This window comes from Macaca nemestrina, chromosome 5 (assembly GCF_043159975.1).
Source record: "Macaca nemestrina isolate mMacNem1 chromosome 5, mMacNem.hap1, whole genome shotgun sequence".
NCBI classification, from domain to species: domain Eukaryota; kingdom Metazoa; phylum Chordata; class Mammalia; order Primates; family Cercopithecidae; genus Macaca; species Macaca nemestrina.
The window spans coordinates 20,721,040-20,748,429 of NC_092129.1; the positions used below are offsets into that span (position 1 = coordinate 20,721,040).

The 27,390-nt window shown below is 39.8% G+C and overlaps 1 protein-coding gene across 2 annotated transcripts in view; it reads right to left on the reverse strand.

Annotated features, from left to right (window-relative positions):
• LOC105465460 (fyn related Src family tyrosine kinase) overlaps positions 1 to 27,390 on the reverse strand; it is a 153,932-nt gene that overhangs the window by 125,927 nt on the left and 615 nt on the right. Inside the window, exons 2-3 of one of the 2 annotated variants that reach the window (XM_071096344.1) lie at positions 26,710 to 26,904; positions 25,729 to 25,831 (exon numbers count right to left, since the gene is read on the reverse strand). The gene's annotated coding sequence lies outside the window, so the exon portion shown is untranslated. Of the gene's footprint in view, positions 1 to 25,728; positions 25,832 to 26,709; positions 26,962 to 27,390 lie in introns of those variants that run through there. The other variant, XM_071096345.1, reaches the window with a different exon arrangement.

Below are 27,390 nucleotides of genomic sequence, written 5' to 3' on the forward strand. Positions count from 1 at the left end.
ATAACCTTTGTTGTTTTAGGCCTCAGAGAGTTAAGGGTTGTTTCTTGTGGGAGTTTAACCTAACCCATACTAACTGATAACCTAGATAAGGTGAGATATCTGTGGAAAGTATAACAAGGAAGAAAAACATCCAAAGAAATAGTAAGTAAACTGCTGGTAAGATTAGCAAAAGGCTTGGGGTGCTCCTTGGAAAATAAAATATCCCTCTGAAATGGATGCTAGAAAATGTAACGTGTTTGTCATGAGGACATTTGTTATGTAATTATAAAAAGGCTTTATGTGTATGTGTGACATTTAAAATATTGAAAGAGAAGAGTGGCACCAGAAGAACGTATCAATATGTCTCCACTGTACCCTGATTTTAATTACGAGTTAGTATGGCAGAATTTTGGTAAGAAGAAGAAAGGGTCCTGCTGATATATTAAGGTGAGAAGATCATCTGCTTGGTACACCTAGTTTCTTTTCTCAGATTCTATATGCTCTAAGTAAGTTTCTTTTCTCTGTCTTGGACTTCCAAATGTGTCTTATCAGTTCTGCCAAGTATACTTCTAATTTTATACTCACAAATTCAAGAACGGAGCACTAATTCATGTAACAGAAATTTGATGTGCAATGACCTTGACTAGAGAAATATTTATTTTTTTAAGTGATGAGTTTCAGCAATTATTCTTAAGTAATGAAACATCTCCCTAGTACACCAGACAAATTTCAATGGAGGAAAATCACAGTGATTTACAAATTTTAACTGGAAACAAAGAAGTGTATTGAACTTAACAGCAAACAAAATGCATCAATATGTAACAACAATAATAAAATTAATTTAGCAGGAATTACTGTTAAGAACATTAAATAACAAAAGCACTAAACGTACTAAAAATGAACAGGGAAGCAGCAGATAAGTGATCACCACTTAAAACTCTCCCAAGAAGCCACTACAGCCCATGACTTATTTTCCTTGTACATACTATGTAGGAAACTATTTTTCAGTTCATGCAATAATATTTATACTGCATTTTCCATTAAAATGTGCTCATAAGTATTAATCAATTCCCATAATAGCACAGAGATAGCTAAGAATTATCCAGAGTTGACAGACTGAGAGCTTGAAATGATGTTTGACTATAATGTTAAGACTGCTGGGGGAATTAATAAGAGCTGACACGTGAGTTCCAAATTCTGGCTCCTGGCTGCTGCCAGGGTGAAGGAGGCTGTCAGAAAGTTAACTTATCCTGTCCTCTGCCCACCACATTGACACAAAGGAGCCAAGAGCACCTGCTTGTACATTATACCTGCGTGATCAGCAAAGCTACTGCAGATGCTCTTTCTATCTTAGTTCTTGGTGTCTCACAGAGTTAGGTATTTCACTTGGAGAAGATTGAGAAAATCTTCAAATCCACAATTCAATGACCTGGGTCAAGAAGTCCTCCACAGGTCTGACTTAGAACTTAAGAAATAATACTGTTATATCCTAAAGCTAAAACCAGGAGACTGAGGGTGACTCCTCTGTCTTCATAACGACTAACACCTTTGTTTGCATGCATTTAATGTTAGGAAGCTTGTGATTTGTACATGGCATACTGGTTACCAGGGACTGAGGTCTCCAGCTCTGCTGGACTTTCAGTTTTAAAGCTGAGGAATTCCCAGGCAAACCCAAATGGTTGTTCACCCTTCTTCTGGGTAATGAAATATGCCATGCTTCTTCATTTTATGTAACTGGTGAAACTAATGTAATCAGTTGTCTTATTTCTTCGAGTAACCAGATATATATGGGACAAAATTAAATTCAAGCAAACACTTTTAAATTATTTATTTAAAAATATTTTTTAGTGAGTTATGGCTACGTTTTCATAGATAGCAAAATTTCACTAACAATATTCAAACTGCCATGAGGTAAGACCACCCGTATATATCAAAGACTATACCAAAAACTTGTCTTGAGATTATTTCCTTGCATAGAAGTCAGACGGGAGGAGTCTAATTCCCTTTGTACCATCCCAGGTCCACTTCTCATATGTGGCCCTCAGTCAACCTACATCACAGCCCTGTGAAGGATGTGAAAAACTTCCTAATGCTCTCCAGTGCCATACCAGGGCACAAGAGAATCTGAGGGGCTGCCATTAGCTTTCTATGTCATGCCTGTCCCTCTGTTGTGCCACGCTGTGTTCCCTTTGACTTTACACCTTGACATTATGCCTCCTAGGGTTACAGTCTGGGAATCCAGGCAGCAATATATACTGCTCTGGGAGCTACCCGATTCCCCCTCCCTTGTGAGTGCTCGGAGAGAAGGAGAAGGGCAGAGATTAGGGTCATTTCAATCATCCAAGGGGGTTTTCAGCTCTCACAAAGGTCCCTCTGATTCTCTTTCTCCCACTTGCATGTTGAACTCTTCTCTCCTTTTGGAAGAGAAACCAGTTCTTACATGTCACCATCCACTCTTTCTCCACTGTGAATCATGAATAGATTCTATGCTAGGTCCCAGGCTTTGGCTTCTCTATAATTACTTTCTATTTATATGACTGTGAGTAAGTATTTCTTTTTAATCTTCTTATGCCCATGTCCTCATCTGCAAAAATAGGGATAATTATAGCATCTACACCATATGGATCATTGTGAAGATTATATGAGTTAATAGGTATAAAAGTCTTACGAAAATTTTGACACAAAGTAAGCCCCCCAAAAAGCTAATAGTATTTTTGATTTTGGTGTGATTATTCAAATGTAAGCTTTAGAACTGGGGGGAAAAAAAAAGAAAAAAAAACCTGGAACTTTTTTCCTCCCAGAACTTGGTATAAAGACTTTTCTTTTTTAAGACGATTGTTTCAGGCAAAGCCTCAAAGGCCCCTGTGAAACTCAGGTAAGAAATTAATAATCTTTATTGGGGTTCTTTTGTGCCCTCCTTTCCCTAGACACCTAGACCTCAGTCTTTGGCTCTGTTTTTAACAGTAAAAAAGTGCTCCCCCCACCACCCAAAATTAAGGAGTAAAGGGATGAAATAATACCAGGATGATATTACAGTCTTTTGCTAGCTGTGTGACCTTGGCAAGTGGCATAAATTCTGAGCCCTACACTTTACAGGTGCTCAAAGAAGGCTGTTGAGGCTGGACTGAACAAAGTGAGGGGAGTGACAAGAGGTGACAATGAAAGAGGGATGAGATCTGCAGAGCCTGTAGACTGTAGAACACAAAAATGTAATGAGATAATAAATGGAAAATTTTGGCACATATCAACCCTTCACTTAACATTGATTCCTTGACATTCTTTGACATTGACTCCTTCCTGGAAATTCCTTCTGCAACACAGAATTTCTCATCTTCATTATTGTTTTCTTAGTGCTCTTCTTGTTTTAAGTATTTTAAATTGAGTCACTTCATTTGTATATGTCCATTTGCTAAGTGTCTTGCATATCTGTTTCTGTTACGAAAACTCTCACCAAAAGTTTATATGATTGCCAGATGATAAAAGATCTGAAATTATTTCAAGGAAATTATTCATTTTTTTCTTACAGTATGTTATGATGGATGTCATATTTATGCAACGTTGTATGTCAAATTTATTTATGTAAATATATAAATACTAAACAGCAAAGTTCAAAATGATTTATTTTCTTTAAATTATTTTAAAGTATCCTGTTCTATTGAACCACACTTCCTTTTGTATTTCACATATTTTAATTTCAATTATTGTGTCAATTTCTGGATTTTAAAAATGATTCCACCATTAGATTTTTGCTACCTTTTTCTAACAAATGAGAAATTATGATTTTTTTCATCCATTTCAGCCTTTGTAAAACTATAGCAATGATAAGGAAGCAAAGGGTATGAAATAGCTTATAAACACCATGCTGAATCGTTTCTGGTTGGTCACGGACTGACATGTCTAACATCTTTGTTGCACTTATTCTGAGGATGAAAGCTGTTAAGTGAGCTTAACTGTTCAAGGGTCACACATTTCCAAATGTGTTTTTCTTTGACTACGGTGCTGCAGTGGGCTGGCTGCACAAATGGCCATCCTGACCCAGGCAGTGTTTATCCTTCTGTTGTTCCATGAGTGCCCTATGCACTCATTCTCTAAGTTAAAATAATAATAGTAACAATATCTTTCACTTTGCTATCAGTTTGATTCTGAACTTGTCTAAGAAAGGTGTTTAGCAGATCAAGGAAAGAAGGATGATAATATTACAGATTATTTTTATTGTACTGTATCTGCATTATCTTGAAAAATCCATCTCCCAATTCATAAACATTTTCAGTTACCCAAGAATAATTCTGAAGTATTCATATATCAGACTGACTAACCAAAAGATGAAAGAAATGAAAATCAGAAAGTTGTAAGTTCTTACCACATTTAGATTAATAAAGTAATTCACATAGAAATAGAGGTGCATTACAAACTCCATTTTGCATGTTTTTACCTGTAATGTAGTTACTGTCAGTCAACTTTACAACAAAATAGAAAAACAGAGGCTTTAGGTTATTTACTGAGGTCACATATCAAGGACCAAGCAGGAATTAGTTCCCAACGCATCCAGTGCCAAAGATTTCACTCCTTTATGATGTTATGGAAGGAATATTTCGCATAGGGCTTAGTTGTGCCTGTGAAAATGCACCCTAGGACACCAGCCCTTCCCCACCTTGAAGGACCCAGGGTTGCTTTTTCTTTCACAAAGATTACAGTTGACTTCAGCTGCTCCTCAGGTAAAGTGGACTTTAAATCCTATAGCTCCCCACCCAACTCATTCAAATTTGTAATTTGATCCGTGTACATATATGCACAGTGCTAATTCAGTATGATCTTTCTCTAAAATATGGCTTCTCTCCTCTGATTTATTTAAACTGTAATTACCCTTAACTTCTTTCTTGATCACATATTCATGTGTACATTACCTTACTCATTGAACAGTTTTTTGAGTATTTCTTAAATTCCAGGGACTATGCTAGGTACCAGAGAAAGCTTGTGCTTCTTTCTTTCAGAGAAAATGGGGAATCGCCTTTGCTTTATTATAGATCTCGATGTCATCATGCCTATGACCAGACTCCTTTATTTGTTCCAACCCTGCCAGATCAACTAATACTATACAGCAGTTATGCAACTGGACGTTGGCATGTCTTACAAGACAGTCTAAACGTTTGAACATTGGCCAGGTGCAGTGACTCATGCCTGTAATCTCAGCACTTTGGGAGGCCAAGGCAGGCAGATCACGTGAGGTCAGAAGTTCAAGACCAGCCTGGCCAACATGGTGAAACCCCATCTCTACTAAAAACACAAAAATTAGCCGGGCATGGTAGCAGGTGGCTATAATTCTAGCTACTCAGGAGGCTGAGGCAGGAGAATCACTTGAACTCGGGAGGTGGAGGTTGCAGTGAGCTGAGATCGTGCCATTGCACTCCAGCCTGGGCGGCAAGAGCAAAACTCTGTTTCATAAATAAATAAATAAACAAACAAACAAACATACATACATTTGAAAATGAAAATGAGCAAAATTACTTCTTTACTCAGGAGTAGTGTCCCATCTTCTGGACAACAGTTATGAACATGGGTGGAATTGTTAGAGGTGTTTAGCTTGTTGGATAATATTGTTTTTTATTACTAGGACTAAAGACAATACAATAGTCTCCTGGGAACAGTCTTGTTTTTCTTCCAATGTCCCTTGACCAATCTGGGAAAATGAGTCTAACTAGCCTGGTGTCCAGTTATTAGATATCTGAGGTCCTAAAGAGCTTGGGATGGACACATAGACTCCTAATAGCTAATGTATGTTAAGGGTTTTGTTTGTCTGTTTGTTTGTTTGTTTCAATGGGGTCAGGGTTAGTGTTAGTCATTTTAATTCTGAAAGCACTCCATGTGAAGTAAATACCTTGTTTTGTTAAATTTTCAAAATTGTGAGATACAGCCAGCATACAGAAGAGTGCATAAACTTAAACGTACAGCTTAACAAGTTGTCAGATGTGTGCTCAAGCACTATAACACAGATAAAGAAAGAGAACATTATTGACACACTAAAAGTCCCCTGCAGGACCGTCTGCATCATAGCCCCATCTACCCTCTCCCAGTGCCAAACACTTTCCTGACTTTTACAGAATTCAACTTCCTTTTATTTCTTTATTGTTTCGCAACAGAATTAACCATCCCTAAAAACATACTTTAATTTTGCCTACATTTTTGTTCATGCAGTTCCCGTTTTGGTGCCTCTGGCTCCTTTTGCTTAGCATCATGACATTAAGATTCATCTAGTTTGTAACATATCAAAAGTCCCTTCCTTTTCATTGCTGTGTATTGTAACTCTGTGTGGATATTCCATAACTGTGTATTCTGTTGGGATGCACTTTTGGGTTATTTGCGGTTTGGGGCCATTTTGAACAATGCTATAAATCTACATGCACATATCTTCTGGTGTGTAATGTGCACATTTCTCTCTCTAGTGGTGAAACTGCTGAGTAGTAGATTATAGGCAACTTTACTAGATATTACCAAAGAGATTATTCATAAGAGTTCCTGTTGCTCCACATCTTTGCCTAACTTAAATTATCAGACTTTTAATTTTTGCCAATCTGATGGATTATAGTAATAGTTCCCTGAAGATCTTAATCTTCATTTTTCTGGCTTCCAATGATATTGGGCATCTTAATTTGTATTCTATTTATATGCCCTCTTCTTTGATTCAGGGCCTTTGCCTATTTCTGCATTGGGGTTCTGTATTTTTTTTAAATTTATTTTTCGGAGTTCTTTCTGGATAAGAGCTCTTTATCAGTTATATATGTTGAAAATACACATTTCTTCTTTGAGGCCTACTTCTTCATTATCTTATTGTGTCTTTTAATAAAAAGAAAACTTAATTTCATTGTAGGTATATTTAAAATGTTTTTCTTTTATGGATAATATTTATTATATTGTTTAATAAATCTCTTCTTTTTTTGGGACAGGATCTTGCTCTCTCATCCAAGCTGGAGTACAGTAGCACAGTCGTGGCTCACTGCAGCCTTGACCTTCTGGGCTAAAACAATCCTCCCACTGCAGTGCCCTGAGCAGCTGGAACTACAGACACATGCCACCACACGTGGCTAATTTTTTAATTTTTTGTAGTGACAGGGTCTAACTATGTTGCCCAGGCTGGTCTCAATCTCCTGAGTTCAAACAATTCTCCTGCCTCAGCCTTCCAAACTGCTGGGATTACAGGTGTGAGCCACCATCCTTGGCCATAACTCTCTTCTTATTCTAAGATTATGAAAATAGTCTCCTATGTTACCTTTACCCTACCTCAGCTCAAAATGAATAGTTAAAATGTAATCAATGAAAAAAAGAAGACCTATTAAATAAAGGGTATTGACTCAATTGACTATCCTTTAAAAATAGTAATAAGTGTGAATATGTACCTTTTTATAATAAAAGTATTCAAGTTAGATTAAAAGCATAATGCAACGATAGCATAAAATATTACAAGAAAATATAAGAAAAATGTTTTCAAAATCTAGGTAGAGAAAAAGCCTTTTTGTTTGTTTGTTTTTGATATGGAGTGTCACTCTGTCACTAGGTTGGACTGCAGTGGCATGATCTTGGCTCACTGCAACCTCTGACTCCCAGGTTCAAGCAATTCTTCTGCCTCAACCTCCCGAGTTGCTGGGACTACAGGCACCTGCCACCACACCCAGCTAATTTTTGTATATTTAGTAGAGACGAGATTTCACCATGTTGGCCAGGATGGTCTCGATCTCCTGACCTCGTGATTCACCCACCTCAGACTCCCAAAGTGCTGGGATTACAGGCGTGAGCCATTGCACCCGGCCAAAAAAGCCTTTTTAAGTATGAAACCCAGAAGGCTGGAACCCAACATCTTTGCCTACGCAAAAATGTTAAACTTCTACAACATACCACATTTATATAATACAAGGAGAGCTACAACACAAAGTTGAAAATAATGGCAGTCTAGAAAACAGACAATAGATTAATATTTGTACTATATGAAAACTTTCCACACGTTAGAGAAAAAAAGAAATAACCCCTAAGAAAATGAGCAAGAGCTATGAACAGACAATTCATAGATTAAGAAACATAGAAGGACTTCCAAGCATATAGCATATACTCAACGTCATTAATAATGAGAGAAATGTAAATTAACCCTATAATGAGATCTATTGTTTGCCCTTGATTGACAAAAATTATAAATATTGACAATATCCATTTTGATAATGGATGTGAGAAAACAGATGTTGTATTAGTCTGTTCTCATGCTGCTAATAAACACATATCCAAGACTGGGTAATTTATAAAGGAAAGAGGTTTAATTGACTCACTGTTCAGGATGGCTGAGGAGGCCTCACAATCAAGGTGGAAGGCAAAAGAGGAGCAAAGACATATCCTATATGGTGGCAGACAAGACAGCGTGTGCAGGGAAACTGCCCTTTTATAAAACCATCATATCTCGAGAGACTTACTATCTCGAGAACAGCATAGGAAAAACCCACCCCCATGATTCAATTACCTCCCACTGGGTGCCTCCCACAACATGCAGGGATTATGGAAGCAACAATTCAAGATGAGATTTCAGTGGAGACACAGCCAAACCATACCAGGTATCTTCGAACACTTTTTGTGGAGGTGCAAATCAGTACCATCATTTTGGAGAGCAATTTGTCAATATTTATGATATACATTGTTTGATTCCATAATTCTACTTGTGAAAAAATGATTCTATAGGCCAGGCGCAGTGGCTCCCAGTATTTTGGGAGGCCGAGGTGGGCGGATCACCTGAGGTGAGGAGTTCCAGACCAGCCTGGCCAACATGGTGAAAACCCTGTCTCTAATAAAAATACAAATATTACCCGGGGGTGGTCGTGGGTGCCTGTAATCCCAGCTACACAGGAGGCTGAGGCAGGAGAATTGCTTGAGCCTGGGAGGCAGAGATTGCCATGACCTGAGACCATGCCACTGCACTCTAGCCTGGGCAGCAGAGTGCAACGCTATATATATATATTTTTTAAAAAATTATTCTATAGATACATAACAATAATAATAATGGTTACACTTACTGAGCACTTGTTATGGGTCAATTGATATTATTAAGAGAAAATAGCAAATATCTACACATTTATCAAGTGTTTTAATTGAATCCCTATTATGCATCATATGCTGTTCTAGACGCTGGAACTTCAGTATAGGCACACACCAAAAAGAAAAATTTCTGTCCTCATGGAGATTTATATTATAGTGGGAGGGGAGATAATAATAATAAACAATAATCATAATAAATCAATAACATGCTCTATTAAAAGATGGTTAAGTACCGAGCGAGAGCACAGGAAAGATAAATGGTGTGTGGAAAATTTGAAATCTAATCACCCAAGAGGGTATAATTTAAGCGAAAATACAAGGAAGTTACACAGATATCTAGGAAAAAAGCATTCTAGGCAGAGTGATAAACTGCTGAAAGATCTGTGAAGTGGGAGCTTGTACTGCACATTTAAGGAATAAAAAGAAGGCTGGTTTGATTGTAGCAGAGTGAGAGCAAAGACATAGTAAGAGATAAGAAAAGGTAGCAGAGACCTGACAGTGTACACCTTGCTGCACCAGGATGACCTTAGACTCTATTCTGAGTGAGGCTAAAAGCCATTGGAAGGATATAAACAGAAGTCAAAATCTATTTTATGCTTAAAGAAGCTCTCTGCCTTGGGTTGAAGACAGAATTGGGATGGAGAGGGATGAGGGTAGATGTAGGAGGACCAATTAGGGGCTACTGCAATATTCCAGGCTGGAGATGGTGGTGACTTGGATCCAGGTGGTAGCAGTGAAGGTGGTTAGAAATGGCTAGATTCTGGATATATGTTTAAAATGGAGGTGCAGTATTTGATCATGAATTTGATGTGAGATGTAAGAGCAAGAAAGGAATCAAGAATGGCTTCAAGCATTTTTGCCTGACAAACTGGAAAAAATAGAGTTTCCATTAACTAGCTTGGGAAAGACTACGGGTACAGCAGGTTTTGGAGGAAAAATTAGGAGGTCACTTTTAGACAGTTGAGCTTAACAGGTCTATGAGATCTCCAAATGGAGATGTCAAGTAGACAACTAGATCTATAAACCTAAATGTCAGGAGAGAGGTCAAGGCAAGGAATAAAAATGTGGGAGTTTTCAAAGTATAGATATATATTTTAAGTCATCAGATCAGATTTAAAGAAGAGAAAATAGGCCGGGCACGGTGGCTCAAGCCTGTAATCCCAGCACTTTGGGAGGCCGAGACGGGCGGATCACAAGGTCAGGAGATCGAGACCATCCTGGCTAACATGGTGAAACCCCGTCTCTACTAAAAATACAAAAAACTAGCCGGGCGAGGTGGCGGGCGCCTGTAGTCCCAGCTACTTGGGAGGCTGAGGCAGGAGAATGGCGTAAACCCGGGAGGCGGAGCTTGCAGTGAGCTGAGATCCGGCCACTGCACTCCAGCCTGGGCGACAGAGCGAGACTCTGTCTCAAAAAAAAAAAAAAAAAAAAAAAAAAAGAGAGAAAATAGGAGGCAGAAGGAAGGGGAGGGAAAGGAACACAGAACGTTTAGACATCAAGAAGAGGAGGAACCATCAAGATATCAAGAAGATCGGGAAGTTCAAGGAACGCAGAAGTTTAGACGTCAAGACAATGAGGAAGAACCAGCAAAGGAGACTGAGAAGGAGCAGCCAATGAAGAAGGAGTAGGGTTCCTATGAGCCCAAAGGTGTTTACCGAGGAGGGAGAGATCAACTCTGTCAAATGACAGTCACGGGTAAAATAAAATAAAATAAAATAATACTGAGGATTGACCATTGGATTTAACAAATAAATAACATCAGTGACCCTACAGTTTTCGTGGAATATTGAAGGGCAAAGTCCACCTTCATGTGCTTAAGAGAGAATGGGAGCAAAAAGATTGCAAACAGTGAGACAAACAACAGTTTCAATCAGTTTTCATCAAAGGGGAGCAGAGAAGCAAGTTTGTAAAAAAAAAAAAAAAAAAAAAAAAAAAAAAGCTTTGTTTTGTTTTAAGATGAGAAAATTAACAGCATGTTTATGATGATGAGAATTATTTAGTGGAAATTTAAAATATCATTGATGGGGGGAGAAGCAGTATTTTGAGAGGATGCATAAGTCTAGAGCCTAAGTGAAGGGTTGGCTTTACCTAAAAATGCAGATAATTTATAGCAGTGATTCTCAAACTCTAATGTACGTCGGAATCACCTAGAGGTTTTATTAAAGTACAGATTGCTGGGCCTGACCCCCAGAGTTTCTGGTTCAGGGTTTCTCAAGTGGGATCCAAGAATTTGTTTCTGACAAGTTCCCAGGTACTTACTGCTAGGAACCACAAGGTAAGAACCACTGCCTATAGTAACAATCATAGTTTACTGCAAACTCAAACTACTGGGCTCAACTGATCCTCCCATGTCAGCCTCCTAAGTATGTGGGAGCCACCATGCCCAGCTTATTTTTTTTTTTTTTTTTTGGATAGATGAGGTCTCATTATGTTGTCCAGGCTGGTCTCAAATTCCTAGACTCAAGTGATTGTCCCACCTTGGCCTCCAAAAGCACTGGGATTACAGGCGTGAGCCATAGTGCTTAGCCCTAAGGAAGCTTTTTTGACTGCTTATATATTCCCAGAAAAATAAAAGTTTGGTCAATATCTGAGAGTGAAGATGAGGTTGAAGGTGGTAGCAGTTTGATGAAAGGAAAAATATGAAATAATTGCTAGGATACCAGCACAGCAAATGCACCAAGGCAATAAAATATGATTACCCAGTAGCATTAAGTACTCATCAAATGGTTGCATATATTTTCTTTAGGTAGGATCAGTTGCTCAAGTGTGAATGCAGGGAACAAAAAGAGTCAAACTTATATATCTGTTAACCAAAAGAAGATAACCAATGTGTATAAGTATTGCTACACAAGTAACCCCAAAACTTGGTGGTTTAAAACAGTATTTATTATTACTCAGGAGTCTATGGTCAGTTGGGTAGTCATGTTGATCTGGACCAGCCATGGTCCAGACTGGACTCATTCATGGTCTGTAGTCGGTTCACAGGTCAGCTTGGGACTGAGTGTCTTCAGGTGGCTTTGCTCACATGTCTGGCAGATCAGTGATTACAGGCTGTGATGACTGGGGTGACTGTGATAATCATCTCCTAGCAGTCTAGTTCAGCCTTATTCAAATAGCAGTGGCAGAGTTCCCAAAATACTGTGGAATTTCTCATGGCCTCTTGTGACTCAGACTCAGAACTGGCAAGATGTCACTTTCCACTTGATGTTATTGGCCAAAACAGATCACAAAGCTAGATCATATTTAAGATTGAAAGAAACAGATTCTATGCCTTGATGAGAAGGGTTGCAAAGTTGTATTGTAAGGGGCATGGATACAGGGAAAGGAACAATAATGCCTATTTTTGATTGTGATTTTTTTCTAGGACTACAAAGAGGTGAGAGAAGAATATCAAATTAGGATATATCAATGAAGTGATTATAATGATTGTCTATGAATATTCATAGCTTTGCCAAAAGAAGTGAGAAGATAATGGCAGCGCAGGACACAGTGAAAAGGAAGTGGGGATCATTAGATTTTAGATACCAGTGGCCTCTAAGGATTGTTGGAGTAGGATACTTGAGAACATGAGCGGGAAAGATAGAAGGGGGTGGTTAAGAGAGTGGTATGCCTGCTTTTGAGATTATGAAGGATGTGTGAAAGTGTGGTTGAGGTTGTGTGGGTGACAAGAACATCATAGAAGTTAAAAGGAATTGAGAGGCTAGAGTATTAGAATCGTTAAAAATTAAGAAATAAGTAGGATGGAAAAAATTACAATGAGGTAGGAGCTAAAATCTTAAGGAAATGGGAAGTGTGGGGAGTTCAGGGATGACTAGGATAGGCAGGTACATACCGCATATATGTCTGCATTTTGCGTGTTGGAATAGGTCTTTAAGGACATTCACTCAACTGCTATCAGCAGTTACTTCTGGGAAGAAGAATGATGATAAATGTGTGAAGTAGTGAAAGATGATTTTCACTTTGAATATATTTGCTTCTCTTTTTCATTGTTTCATAACACGTATGTATTATGCATAAATGACTTAATCTAAAGAAAATGTTCAAGTAAGAAAGCAAAAGTGTTGAACTTCTTGTCACAAAGATTGGAATTTGAATTATATTTGTAAAATGAGTATGCATTTACCTACTTCCATGCTGTTACGATGAGTGAGGTAATTATCTGCTGTTCTTAATACAACGTTTGACATATTAGAAGGAGCTCAAGAATGTTTTCTATTCCTCTACCCACTGACAAATCTCCCCATTACCACATGCACCACGTGCACAGGCTCTGTGTGTGTGTGTGTGTGTGTGTGTGTGTGTGCATGCCACAGAGAGGGAGAGATGGGATAGAGAAGGACACATATGAACACGGAGATTCTGTAGCACTTTTGTATTCTCCTTGGGGTACTCTCAGATTTTGAGATGAAAAGGAAGAAATAAAATGGACACGTTTTTGTTTATATAACAGTTACCTGGCTGATTTCCAGAAGAGAATAGTAGTAACAATAAACTATGCATATATTGATACTTCCATTGTAAGCTGTAAGCAGCATTTATTCAGCCATTCTCATTACTATTTATATGTCCATATGACTTTTTTTTTTTTTTTTTTTTTTTTGAGATAGAGTCTCACACTGTCACCCAGGCTGGAGTGCAGTGGCTTGATCTCGGCTCACTGCAAGCTCTGCCTCCCGGGTTCACGCCATTCTTCTCTCTCAGCCTCCCCAATAGCTGGGACTACAGGTGCCCGCCACCACGCCTGGCTAATTTTTTGTATTTCCAAATGACATTTTAAAAATACAGCTTTGAAAACAAGTTGCAGGGGACAAAAAGCACTATTTTCCAACAGTCAAAAGTCACAATGAAAATAATTTAGTAGGTAGTATTATCTCAATATAGATAAAATCTATTAATAGGAAATAAGGGAACACTGTGAATCTCGTGATAAAATGCATAAACCTAAGTTCCTGAAATAAGTATTCTTTCTATGTGATGTACTATTTAAAAAGTAATTGCTGCTGGGTAAGCTCATTCTCAGTTTGCTAAAATGTTAGCTTAGGCTGTCTTTATGCTGTAATTATTTATATAGTCTGCATGTCAGTTCTTGGTGTGGGCAATGGTCTACCAAAGGTCAAATTAAAGGTAGTAGCTCATGCACTGATACCAGTATTTGACAGAACTAAAAATTAATGGTTGTCAGAACACTTCCTGACATTGGCTCCAAGCAACTAAAATCTTTATTCTAAATCTGTGAAATGCGGATCCTGATTGATTGATTACCAAGGACATGGGATTCAGAGTTTCAGTGAAATATGGGTGCCTCCAGCCTCTAAGTAAGAGCTTCTTTGCAGCCATTGATAACTTCACAACTGAAAAGATGGAAATGAATAAATGGGAATTCATTCATTCATTCAATGGACATTATGTGCCAGGTTGTGTGCTAGGCACTGAGACACAAAAATGAACAAGACAAAGTCTCCATCTGAAATAACTTAGAGCTGGAGGAGAAGATTGACATGAAAACAGGTTATAATACAACAAAAAGTTGTAAAGATAACTTCAGGTTCCTGCAGCTAGGCAAAATACTTGATGTCGTTTCTGAAGGTAATGTGGGAGATATCCTGCATGGGAATGGAAATCAGGAAATCAAGGGGGAAAGAATATTTTGAGCAGAGTGCACAGCATGAATGAAAGATGCCTTGCCAAACTAACCTCTCCTCTTTATTGTGCATACAATGTTTTATTGTCGTTATCAGATTATGTGCCATCTCTTTCCCTAAACTGCAGGCCCCTCTAGACAAGGTACTACTTTGTCTATATTTTTTATGGTAGCTACCATAGTGCCTAGCACGCAGTACATTCTCAATAAACATTTGCTAAAGTGAACTGAGAAGTAAGAAGCCAAGAGTTTACTAGCATTTAAAAAGAGAAAAATAGAAGTTGATTCAATAAAATATTCCAACCAATGTGCTCAACACATACCAGGCTATATTTATGCTACGATATTGATCAGCCCTGCCCTCTGCACCCTAGAGTAAGCCCAAAGCCTAGGCTGCCCCACCTACCTGGACCAGCTTTTTCTGTGTGTTCCAGCATGCTAAATAAACTTTACCATTTTCTATGTGAGTCATGACATGAACACGTTTGGAAAGCACTAAACTATTTATGGTAATTTCCACGGAGTTGTATTACTTTTCCTTGGTGCAGAGAATACACAGAGTAGCCCACAGATGGAACAGAAAGAGAAGATATAGAACAGGGGGTTAGAGACAGACTGGCCAACAGATGGAGACACCATTCCCAGACTAATTCCTATAGATTGGAATAAATTTTGTGGACTGTACTGAAGTGAATGAGCTTTTACAAGAATGGCCACTGTAGCAGATGGCACTGGTACCCTGTTTCACATCCCCTTAGCCCACTTTTGATTTCAACCACAGCTCATACATACTCATTTTCATGTAAGTACAGACTTATGGCACACTAGCAATGACCCACCTCAACAGAGCTCTGCAAAGTCTTTCTCCTTTGTGCCCAATGGCCTTCTCTGAGGCCATAGGAGCCCAAGTGCAAGCACGGCCTGAATGAGTGGATAACCCTCAATCATGACAACAGGAGCCAGAGGGTAAACATTCAGCCTCTCCTCCTTCCAGTGGATAACTCCAGGAAGGATCCTCTGTGCTTCGTGGGACATGCCAGCAGAATTGAACCACCGTTGCCTACAACAGTGATCTTGATGTTGCTTTTTGGTATTGTTACTGGCTCACTCTCCATTACTTTACTGTTTATTCCTAGGATCATCTCCTAATATACCACCTACAGCTAAGTCCTTGTCACGGGCTCTGCTTTTAGGGCAACCCATCCATGAGAAAGAGTCAGTAAAGTAACTTTTGAGAAACTATAAATTTTCTGCAAATAGTAATAAAAAAACAGACAAGAGAACTCAATACCTCAGTGCACAATGGTGTAGGACAAGAACTATAAAACAAGCTAACCCTGGAGGAAGAGAAAGCCAGACCTAAGAGCATTCTCTTACCACAAAAACCTTCTTAACATCCCTGGTTCGAGGTTTCTTCATATGTATTATCGTAGTTCAATTTCTCAAGTCTAGCTAATATTGCAGATGTGATTCTGGTGCTCAGAGCAAGCAAAGTCAGGGACAATGTCTGACAAATTCTATAATAATTTATGAACGAATGATTGATTGGTCTTTTAATATGATTAGCTCTCCTTGGATGCTTTCAGTCAGTTAAGTCATGAAAGTAAACACTTTCTGAGCTAACTGACTGAAAGGGGCCCAAGAGGTCTGAAGACGAAGAAGACTGAGCCATGGGGAGCCCCACATTGACTGGATCACAGTTTATAAGGGATTCCTGAAATATGTTCATATTTGGAATACCCTTAAAGAATCAAAAATTTAACTCACTTAGATATTTGAAAAATTGGAATCAATACATGAGGCAAAAGAGTTTTGTGAAAAGGCAGACATGAGTGTAAGAATCATTTCAGTCTTCTTACATATTATTTATACTGCTATTACCATCAAAATGCTGACCACACTCCAAAACTATCTCACACATTTCCAATAATCCCTCAGAGACACCAATCCCTAGATAGGAAGGCTTGGCTTAAATGCTTCCATTATATCTTTGCTTGTAGATTTTGCCCATGCTGCATAACATTAAGATATTGACTGAGATATCTTTGCTTCAAATTTCCTCCCACTCAGAAAGCAGCAATAGTTTTCTGAACCCAGCCCTTAAAGGAAGATCTTCTAGAGCAGGAAAGAGAGACAATTCTTGGTTTTGTTTCCCAAAATGAACTCTAGACTCTAATAGTAAAGAAATAGTCTTGAATGCTATATTAGTTTGCTAGGGCTGCCATAACAAAATGCCACAGATTGGGTGGCTTGAACAAAGGACATGTATTTCTTACAGTTCTGGAGGCTGGAAGTCCAAGATCAAGGTGTCAGCAGGCTTGGTTTCTTCTGAGGCCTGTTTTGTCTTGTAGATAGCTGCCTTCTCGCTGTGTCCTCACATACTCTTTGATTATGCATCCCTGCTGTATGTTTACATGTCTAATTTTCTCTTCTTATAAGGACAATAGACAGATTGAATCTGGGCCCACCTTAAAGCCTCATGTTAACTTAATCACCTCTTCAAAGGCCGTATCACCAAGTATAATTACGTTCAGAAATACTGAGGGTTAGAGCTTTAAAACATGACTTTTGGACGGACACATTTCAGCCTATAACAAACCCCAAGGCACATCAGATTTTCCTTCTCAAGGAAAAAAAATACTAATTACAAAAAGGTTTCCAAGAAGTTTGTTTCAAAAGAATATAGAGTCCCTGTCTCACAATGCCAGATTTAGCAAATAAAAATATAGAATATCAATTTAAATTTGAATTTCAGATAAATTTGAATTTCAGATAAACAAATAATGCTTTAGTATTAGGAAGTTCCACAATATTTTGGGCATTGAAATTTAATTGGGCATTTTGGATTTTGTCTGTCAATGTTAGTCTCAGATAAACAGGATGAAGAGCATGATAATGAGCCTTGTCACGGGTCCTACACTCTGTCCCACTGCAAGGTTAAATCCCTTCCATGGGAAACAACAGCACCCCCAACATGAGCTTGGGGATCCCAAAGCAGAGAAAACTAGGTCCTGATTCGCATTTGGAATTCTGAGAGAAAACAGTTTTGCAGAGTGTCCTGTGATGATATGGGACAGTGATTAGAATAGGAACAGTGGGTCACATCTAGAGACAGGGTCTGAGGTAGTGACCTCACCTTCCCGCATCATAGCACATACATCTTCTTTTTCTGTGATTCCAAACCCAAAAGTTTCCTGTGATTGCAAGATAAGTATAGAGGTTGGCTGAGTGTGGAGAGGCAGGTCTGAAATTGTCTCATGGTTTCAGTCAAAACTAAACATGTTTTGGACAACACTGAAACTGAAGCGTTTTAGAGTTTATGCAGCAGTGGTGGTTACAGACATTGAGTCCAGAGGAAACCCAAAATCACCAGGGATGGTCTAGTCCAGGAAAGGCCATGTATATGGATTCCATTAACCAAGGATCAAAATCCTCTCTCCAGACCTCTCAATAGTGTGTTAGCCCTTCTGCAATTTAGAAGCCCCACACCCCCAAAAGAACAGTCAAAGTCAAAGAGAGGTATTATAAAGTGACAGTCAAAGAGACATTAAGTTTAACCTGGAACTAGCTGAGCTTACCTTGAGTTTATCCATATTGTATTTCCATCTCAGTTGCTGGCAAATCAACATTCCCTATCAAATATCATTAAAGTTGATTATTTGAACCTTAAAGCAAAACTTAACATTTAATTAAATTTCAATTCATTGCTCTACCATTTGAGATTTTTTTAAAAATTGTAATCCTGCCACTTAATATTTATCCAAGAGGAACTCATTTCATATTGTAAACATTTTTTTTTAATCTAGACACAACTTTATAAGAAGTTTCCTACAAAAGTGAGAGGTGAAGCCAGCTGGACTTCCTGGGTCAAGTGGGGACTTGGCGATTTTTTGTGTATAGCTAAAGGATTGTAAATGTACCAATCAGCACTCTGTGTCTAACTAAAGGATTGTAAATGCACCAATCGGCACTCTGTAAAAACACACCAATCAGCACTCTGCGTCTAGCTAAAGGATTGTAAATGCACTAATCAGCACTCTGTAAAATGGACCAATCAGCGCTCTGTAAAATCGACCAATCAGCAGGATATGGGCAGGGACAATAAGGGAATAAAAGCTGGCCACCCCTGCCAGCAGTGGCAACCCACTTGGGTTCCCTTCCACGCTGTGGAAGCTTTGTTCTTTCACTCTTCACAATAAATCTTGCTTCTGCTCACTCTTTGGGTCCGTGCAACCTTTAAGAGCTGTTACACCATGAAAGTCTGTGGCTTCATTCTTGAAGTCAGTGAGACCAAGAACCCACTGGAAGGAACCAACTCCAGACACATTTTGGCAACCACAATGGGACTATCGCCTGTCGCCAAGCAGTGAGTACCATTGGACCCCTTTTGCTTGCTATTCTGTCCTATTTTTCCTTAGAATTCGGGGGCTAAACACCAGACAACCATCGGCCAGTTAAAAGAGACTAGCGTGGCTGTCAAACTAAAGACACAGGTATCAGGCTTTCTGGGAAAGTGCTCTCTAACAAACCCCAACTCTTTGGAGTTGGGAGTGTTGGTTTGCCTGGAACCAGCTTCCACTTTTCCTGTACTTGTGGGCTGAGCCAAGGGTCGATAGAGAGGAAAGCCATTCAGCTCTGGGGTCCGGACAAAAAGTTGGTTGACCCTGTAGCCATGTGCAAAACTCTCAAAGTCACATCACCCAAGCGAGACTCGCCCATCTATCCTATCTATCCTGACCCTCCCCTCCTGGGTCCTAACGCCTGTCAGACAAACTTTCTCTCACCTCTTGCCTCTCTTCTCCGAGGCTAGTCCCACTTCTAAAAACCACTCCATCTCTGGTGCTTTTCTAGCTTCTCCCATCAGAATGATTTCTAGTATAAACTTCAGGACTCTGTTACCTTCTTTAGGTACCTGGGCTTACGAATCAGAGACATAGTTTTTGCCCAAAGCCCTGTCGGCAGGGGGCAGGGGGTCGGGACTATCTGGAATTTTAGGATCCCTCCTCAGACTCGAAGGCCTGATAAAAGCTATTCCTGAAGCTAGGATACGGGGAGCCTCAGAAATGATATCCTTCCTATCCAAATGATGAGAAGTGAGAACAAAAGGCATCACTCTTCCAACCGTGGAGATCCCTTCCCTCCCTCAGAGTATGGCCCTCCACTTCATTTTGGGGGCATAATATCTTTATAGGACAGTAGTAAGGTCCCAATACTAACAGGAGAATGCTTAGGACTCTAACAGGTTTTTGAGAATGTGTTGGTAAGGCCACTAAATCCGATTTTTCTCAGTCCTCTTTGTGGTCTATGAGGACAGACAAAGGTGCAGGTTTTCAAGAATGCATCGGTAAGGACCACTACATCCGACCTTCCTCAATCCTCCTTGTGGTGCAGGAGGAAAACTAGTATTTCTGCCGCTGCGTCGGTGAGCGCAACTATTCCAGTCAGCAGGGTCCAGGGACCATTGCAGGTTCTTGAGCAAGAGGGGTTTCTGCTGCTGCGTTGGTGAGCACAACTATTCTGATCAGCAGGGTCTGGGGACCATTACAGGTTCTTGGGTAGTTGGGGGGCGGGGGGACAAACAAACCAAAACTGTGGGCGGTTTTTTCTTTCAGATGGGAAACACTCAGGCATCAACAGGCTTATCCTTGAAATGCATCCTAAACCATGGGGACCAGTTTGACCCACAAACCCTGAAAAAGAGGTGGCTCATTTTTTTCTGCACTATGGCCTGGCCCCAATATTCTCTCTCTGATGGGGAAAAATGGCCACCTGAGGAAGGTATAAAACACAATACTATCCTGCAGCTTGACCTGTTCTGTAATAGGGAAGGCAAATGGAGTGAAATACCTTATGTCCAAGTTTTCTTTTCACTGAAGGTGAATCCACAACTATGCAAAGCCTGCAATTTACATCCCACAGGAGGTCCTCTCAGCTTACCCCCAAATCCTAGCCTCCCTATCGCTCCCCTTCCTCTTAATGATAAGCCTCCTCTAATCTCCCCTGCCCAGAAGGAAACAAGCAAAGAAATCTCCAAGGGACCACCAAACCCCCCAGGCTATCGGTTATGTCCCCTTCAAGCTGTAGGGGGAGGGGAATTTGGCCCAACCTGGGCACATGTCCCCTTCTCCCTCTCTGATTTAAAGCAGATCAAGGTAGACCTGGGGAAGTTTTCAGATGAACCTGATAGGTACACAGATGTCCTACAGGGTCTAGGGCAAACCTTTGATCTCACTTGGAGAGATGTCATGTTGCTGTTAAGTCAAATGCTGGCCTTTAGTGAAAATAATGTGGCTTTAGCTGCAGCCTAAGAGTTTGGAGATACCTGGTATCTTGGTCAAGTAAATGATAGAATGACAGCTGAAAAAAGGGACAAATTCTCTACCAGTCAGCAAACCATCTCCAGTATGGATCCCCACTGGGACCTTGACTCAGATCATGGGGACTGGAGTTGCAAACATCTGTTGACCTGTGTTCTAGAAGGACTAAGGAGAATTAGGAAAAAGGAATTATTCAATGATGTCCACCATAACTCAGGGAAAGGAAGAAAATCCTTCTGCCTTCCTCAAGCGGCTACGGGAGGCCTTAAGAAAATATACTCCCCTGTCACCTGACCCACTTGAGGTTCAATTGATCCTAAAAAATAAGTTTATTACCCAATCAGCCACAGATATCAATAGGAAGCTCCAAAAGTGAGCCCTGGGCTCTGAACAAAATCTGGAGGCATTATTAAACCTGGCAACCTCGGTGTTCTATAATAGGGACCAAGAGGAACAGGCCAAAAAGGAAAAGTGAGATAAGAGAAAGGCTGCAGCCTTAGTCATGGCCCTCAGACAAACCTTGGTGGTTCTGAGAGGACAGAAAATGGAGCAGGCCATCACCCAGTAGGGCTTGTTATCAGTGTGGTTTGCAAGTACACCTTAAAAATATTGTCCAACGAGAAACAAGCTGCCCCCTTGCCCATGTCCACTATGCCAAGGCAATCACTGGAAGGCACACAGCCCCAGAGGACAAAGGTTCTCTGGGCCAGAATCCCCCAACAAGATGATCCAACAACAGGACTGAGGGTTCCCGGAGCAAGCACCAGCTCATGTCATCACTCTCACTGAGCCCCGGGTACATTTAACCATTCAGGGCCAGGAAATTGACTTCCTCCTGGATACTGATGTGGCTTTCTCAGCATTAATCGCCTGTAAGGTCCGTTACCAGTTGAGGAATCCTGGGACGGCCTGTAACCAGGTATTTCTCCCACCTCTCCAGTTGTAATTGGAAGACTTTGCTACAGATAGTAAGTATGCTTATCTAATCCTACGTGTTCATGCTGCAATATGGAAAAAAGGGAGTTCCTAACCTTTGGGGGAACTCCCATTACATATCACAAGGAAACCATGGAGTTATTGCACGCAGTGCAAAAATCCAAAGAGGTGGCAGTCTTACACTGCCGAAGCCATCAAAAGGGGAAGGAAAGGGGAGAACAGCAGCATAAGCAGCTGGCAGAGGCAGGGAAAGACCAGCAGAAAGGAAAGAGAGAAAGCGACAGAAAGTCAGAGAGAGAGAGGAAGAGAGGGGAAGAGACAAAGAGGGAGTCAGAGAGAAAGAGACAGAAAGTCAAAGAGAGAGAGGAAGAGACAAAGAGAGAGTAAGAAAGAAAGAGAGAGACAAAGAAGTCAAAGAGAAAGAAAGAGAGATGGAAGCAGTAAAGAAAAAACAGTATATCCTATTCCTTTAAAAGCCAGGGTAAATTTAAAACCTATAATTGATAATTGAGTTCTTCTCTGTAACCCCATAACACTCCAATACCACCTTGTTGTCAGTGTAAACAAGGGCATAGCCCGAAAATACTGAGGCCACTGACAACCCATAGTCTTCCTATCAAAAATCCTTAACCCAGCAGGTTTCATAACAGGGGATCTAAATCTTAATTAATTATCATACAAATGTCCGACCAGACCTAGGAGGAACTCGCTTCAGGACAGGACAATAGACGGTTCCTCCCAGGCAAGTAAGGGAAAGAGATACAATGGGTATTCGGTAAGTGATAAGGCACTCTTCTAGAAGCAGAGTTAGGAAAATTGCCCAGTAATTGGTCTGCTCAAACTTGCAAGTTGTTTGCACTCAGCCAAACCTTAAAGTACTTACAGAATCAGGAGGGAGCCATCTATACCGATTCTAAGTTAATATGGACTGAAAAATGTTTTATTACTAGCAAAGAAAAATTAAAATCCCAAACTTACAAGGTTTTCAACAAAAGTAAAGTATGCTAAAAGTTAACAGTGTAACATGTATTATCCTAACTTCTAATCTTACAGAAATCAGACCCTATCAGTGCCCCTCAAAGCTCAAGTCCATTAGCGCAGGGCCATACAACTAATACCCCTACTTATAGGGTTAGAAATGGCCACTGCTACAGGAAGTGGAATAGCAGGTTTATCTACTTCATGATCCTACTACCACACACTCTCAACGGATTTCTCAGACAGTTTGCAAGAAATAACAAAATATATCCAGTAAGGATAGTAACTACAATCCCAAATAGCCTCTTTGGCAGCAGAGACTCTCCAAAACCGCCAAGGCCTAGACCTCCTCACTGCTGAGAAAGGAGGACTTTGCAGCTTCTTAGGGGAAGAGTGTTGTTTTTACACTAACCAGTCAGGGATAATAAGAGATGCCACCCAGCATTTACAGAAAAGGCTTCTGAAATCAGACAACGCCTTTCAAACTCTTATACCAACCTCTGGAATTGGGTGACATGACTTCTCCCCTTTCTAGGTCCCGTGACAGCCATCTTGGTATTACTCGCCTTCGGGCCCTTTATTTTTAACCTCCGTGTCAAATTTGTTTCCTCTAGGATCAAGGCCATCAAGCTACAGATGGTCTTACAAATGGAACCCCAAATGAGCTCAACTAACAACTTCTACTGAGGACCCCTATACCAACCTGCTGGTCCTCTGACTGGCCTAAAAATTTCCCCTCTGGAGGACACTACAACTGCAGGGCCCCTTCTTCGCCCCTATCCAGCAGGAAGTAGCTAGAACGGTCATCATCCAATTCCCAATAGCAGTTTGGGTGTCCTGTTTAGAGGGGAGATTGAGAAGTGAAGCCAGCTGGACTTCCTGGGTCAAGTGGGGACTTGGCAATTTTTTTGTGTCTTGCTAAAGGATTGTAAATGTACCAATCAGCACTCTGTGTCTAACTAAAGGATTGTAAATGCACCAATCACTCCTCTGTAAAAACACACCAATCAGTGCTCTGTGTCTAGCTAAAGGATTGTAAATGCACCAATCAGCACTCTGTAAAAACGCAGCAATCAGCACTCTGTGTCTAGCTAAGGGATTGTAAATATAACAGTCAGCACTCTGTAAAATGGACCAATCAGCACTCTATAAAATGGACCAATCAGCACTCTGTAAAATGGACCAATCAGCAGCACACGTGTGGGGACAAATAAAGGAATAAAAGCTGGCCAACCCAGCCAGCAGCAGCAACCCACTCGGGTCCCCTTCCATGCTATGGAAGCTTTTTCTTTCACTCTTCACAATAAATCTTGCTTCTGCTCACTCTTTGTGTCTGTGCCACCTTTAAGAGCTGTAACACTCACTGCGAAGGTCTGTGGCTTCATTCTTAAAGTCAGCGAGACCAAGAACCCACTGGAAGGAACCAACTCTGGACTTAAAAGGACTTTGTCCCATTACATCCTCCCTCTCTATCATCAAAAATAAATTCACACACAAAAAAAACACAGTGAAATTTCTAAGTAGGCTTCTTTTTCTTGTGGTAAGAGCAGAGTAGAAAATCAAGAGACTAGAAAATGAAGTATGTTTAATTAAGAAATGTAAAGATTTTAAGATTACTTAAAAAATGAAAAATATTCCTCATGCAGAACTACTGCCATCTAAAGGCATCAGCACAATATTACAAATAAGTATTTGGTTCTATGTAGCTAAAAGGCTAATATTTAAGTGCCACAGAGTTCTATTTTTAGAAACTTATATTTTTCCTATTTTTTTCCAATTTAGTAAATGAACTTTTTTCTTACCCCTTAAAGAAATTATATGTGCCACAGAAGATATGTAGATTGGCTTAGGTTATACAAAAAGTTGAACATACAATATTTAATTAGGAATATTTAGAAAAGCATATTTTAAACCAATGAAAAAAGAAACAGTCCATTTCCCTCCTTTCCCAAAATGTTTGGCAAATCATATTTACAATATAGATGTTAAAATACAGTATTATCAATTCACAAAAGATCAGTTAGTGAGATATTATGAAGTCTAAAGCTTAAGCTAGTTAATCACAAGTCACACCTAAGGTTAAAACTGCTAAATTATAGTACCACCTCAATTAAAAGCAGGTTCATTGTAATAATGAAATTCAATTCTAGAAAATCAGTTGTAACATAACTTCCTATTTCTGAATATTTCTAAATTATTACATGACTCACAAGTATAAGAAAAAACAGTACATGAAATACTGAAAACAAAAAAAAACTAAAACTTCTAAAACTTCACAGCATGGTATTAATGTTACACATAAGCAAAAGTACCCAACTTTAAGAAGTCAACAAATAACATAAACCCAAGTTCACGTCCTTTACAGATCTTTCAAATGGCAAATATTTCCTACATTTAACACAACACTGATTCAACTATCCTTGTTAACTGCCTCAGTCGGCTCAGCCTGCCTTAACAGAATACTACACAATGGGTGGCTTAGACAACAAAACATTATTTTCTCACAGTTCTGGAGGCTGAAAGTCCAAGATCAAGATGCTGTGAGGGTTGGTTTCTGGTGAAGCCACTCTCCTTGGCTTCAGACAGCCCTTTATTTTTTTAGACAGGTTCTCACTCTGTCACCCAGGCTGGAGTGCGAAGGCCTGATTCCAGCCCACTGCAACCTCCTCCTCCCAGGTTCGAGCTATCCTCCCACCCCAGCCCCTAGAATAGCTGGGACTATAGGTGCCTGCCACCACACCCTGCTAATTTTTGTATTTTTTGTAGAGACGGGTCTCGCTATGTTGCCCAAGCCGGTCTTGAATTCCTTACCTCAAGCGATCCGCCTACCTTGGCATGATGCCAGGCAGACAGCCGTGGTTTTCTGGCTCCTCACATGGCCTTCTGTGCTTGCAGACGCTGGTGTCTCTTCCTCCTAAGAATGTTAATCTTGTTGGATTAGGACTCCACCCTTATGACCTTATTTAACATTAATTACTTCCTTAAAGGCCCTATGTCAAATACAAACACATTGTAGGTTAGGTCTTCAACACATGAATGAGTGGGGGACAAAATTCAGTCCATGATACTCAAAGAAACAGAAATTAATTGGTACCTGAGTAGAAGATTGAACTTGTAGTTGATAATACAAGAGCTGTGGCATTTTATCAGTAAATGTGATAGAAGTTTAATGTGCAGGGAAAATGAAATATCCTTATCTGGAAATAACCTTATCAAACCATTAAACTGTGTGTTTGTATTTAAACTCAGGGTTATGTAGGGAATGGGAGAAGAGAAGGGAACCATCCCCTATATTTCTGGAAGAGTCAGACTGAGGTTTGAGGTAGAAAGGAAAGGTGAGTGGGGCTCAAGAAAGTACAAGCCTCTAGGATTGGATCATTTGCAAAATTCTCCCACAAAGTTTAAATGATGTGGACTCTCTAGCACAAGAACTGTTTGTGTAAACATGCAGAATATATATAACTTGTTAGATGTGCAGGTAAAGGCAAGATTCAGTCCCAGGACCACTTGACTATACACCCAGGGGTCTTTTTCTCTTTAAGAGTGCCCTGGTTCCCTCTCTCCCCTCACCCCCAATTTCCTGTTCACAATTCAGCACACTCAAGAGGTTTTGTAAGGACAAGTTTTGGCTAAGTCAATAAAAAACAATCCTTTTCTACTCTTCCCTCTTAAAATGAATGTACTATTACATTTGTATTACTAAGGTAAGTCCCTAAAGCACCTAAAGCACCTACTCCCACATGAAACAAGATATTCCCCAAGGAAACGTGTGCCCTTCAACGTGGCATCTACCTGGAAGTGTGACTTTGGTAGCACTCTATTGCAAGGGGCAGAGAAGAATGCCAAGGTCAATGCTCCAGGGCCAACAAGCTTTTTCCAGCTCCTCCAACAATCCAGCCTTTTCTCTTTTGGTTCACAGACATCGAAGACATGGTTGTTGAACTCATCAGTGAACAGCTCAATCTTCTTGAAGATTCTTTACTTTTCCTATTCCAGAGAGATTTGTTTGGGGCTTTTAAGTATCATAATGGAACAAGTTATCAATTTTATTCAAATGGGTCTACTAGGTATAAGTGTCCTCCTACTCAATTGCACTATCTATTGCACTAAATTAATCCTCTGGTCTATTAGCCTCAAAAGGATTAGTATTTGAAAGGGTTAAATGCAGTTCTTAATCAATTATATTTTCATTATGTCATGACTATTGATTTGTCCCATTAGACACACTGTTCCTTTAAATTTAAAACTGAAGCAATATAAACATAATAGATTTGTATTTTCTTTTTAAAATGAGGCACTATGTAATAAAGATCTCAAAGTGCTAGTCCTTCACATCAGGCAATCCGGAAGAGAATTAAATCCCCTAAGGCATACATTGTATGTAATGGATTAACTTTCTCTGCATCTAAAATGGTAGTAGTTATACAGTTTTTGAGGGAATTAAGCAAATGTCACTCAAATCATTTTGTGCTC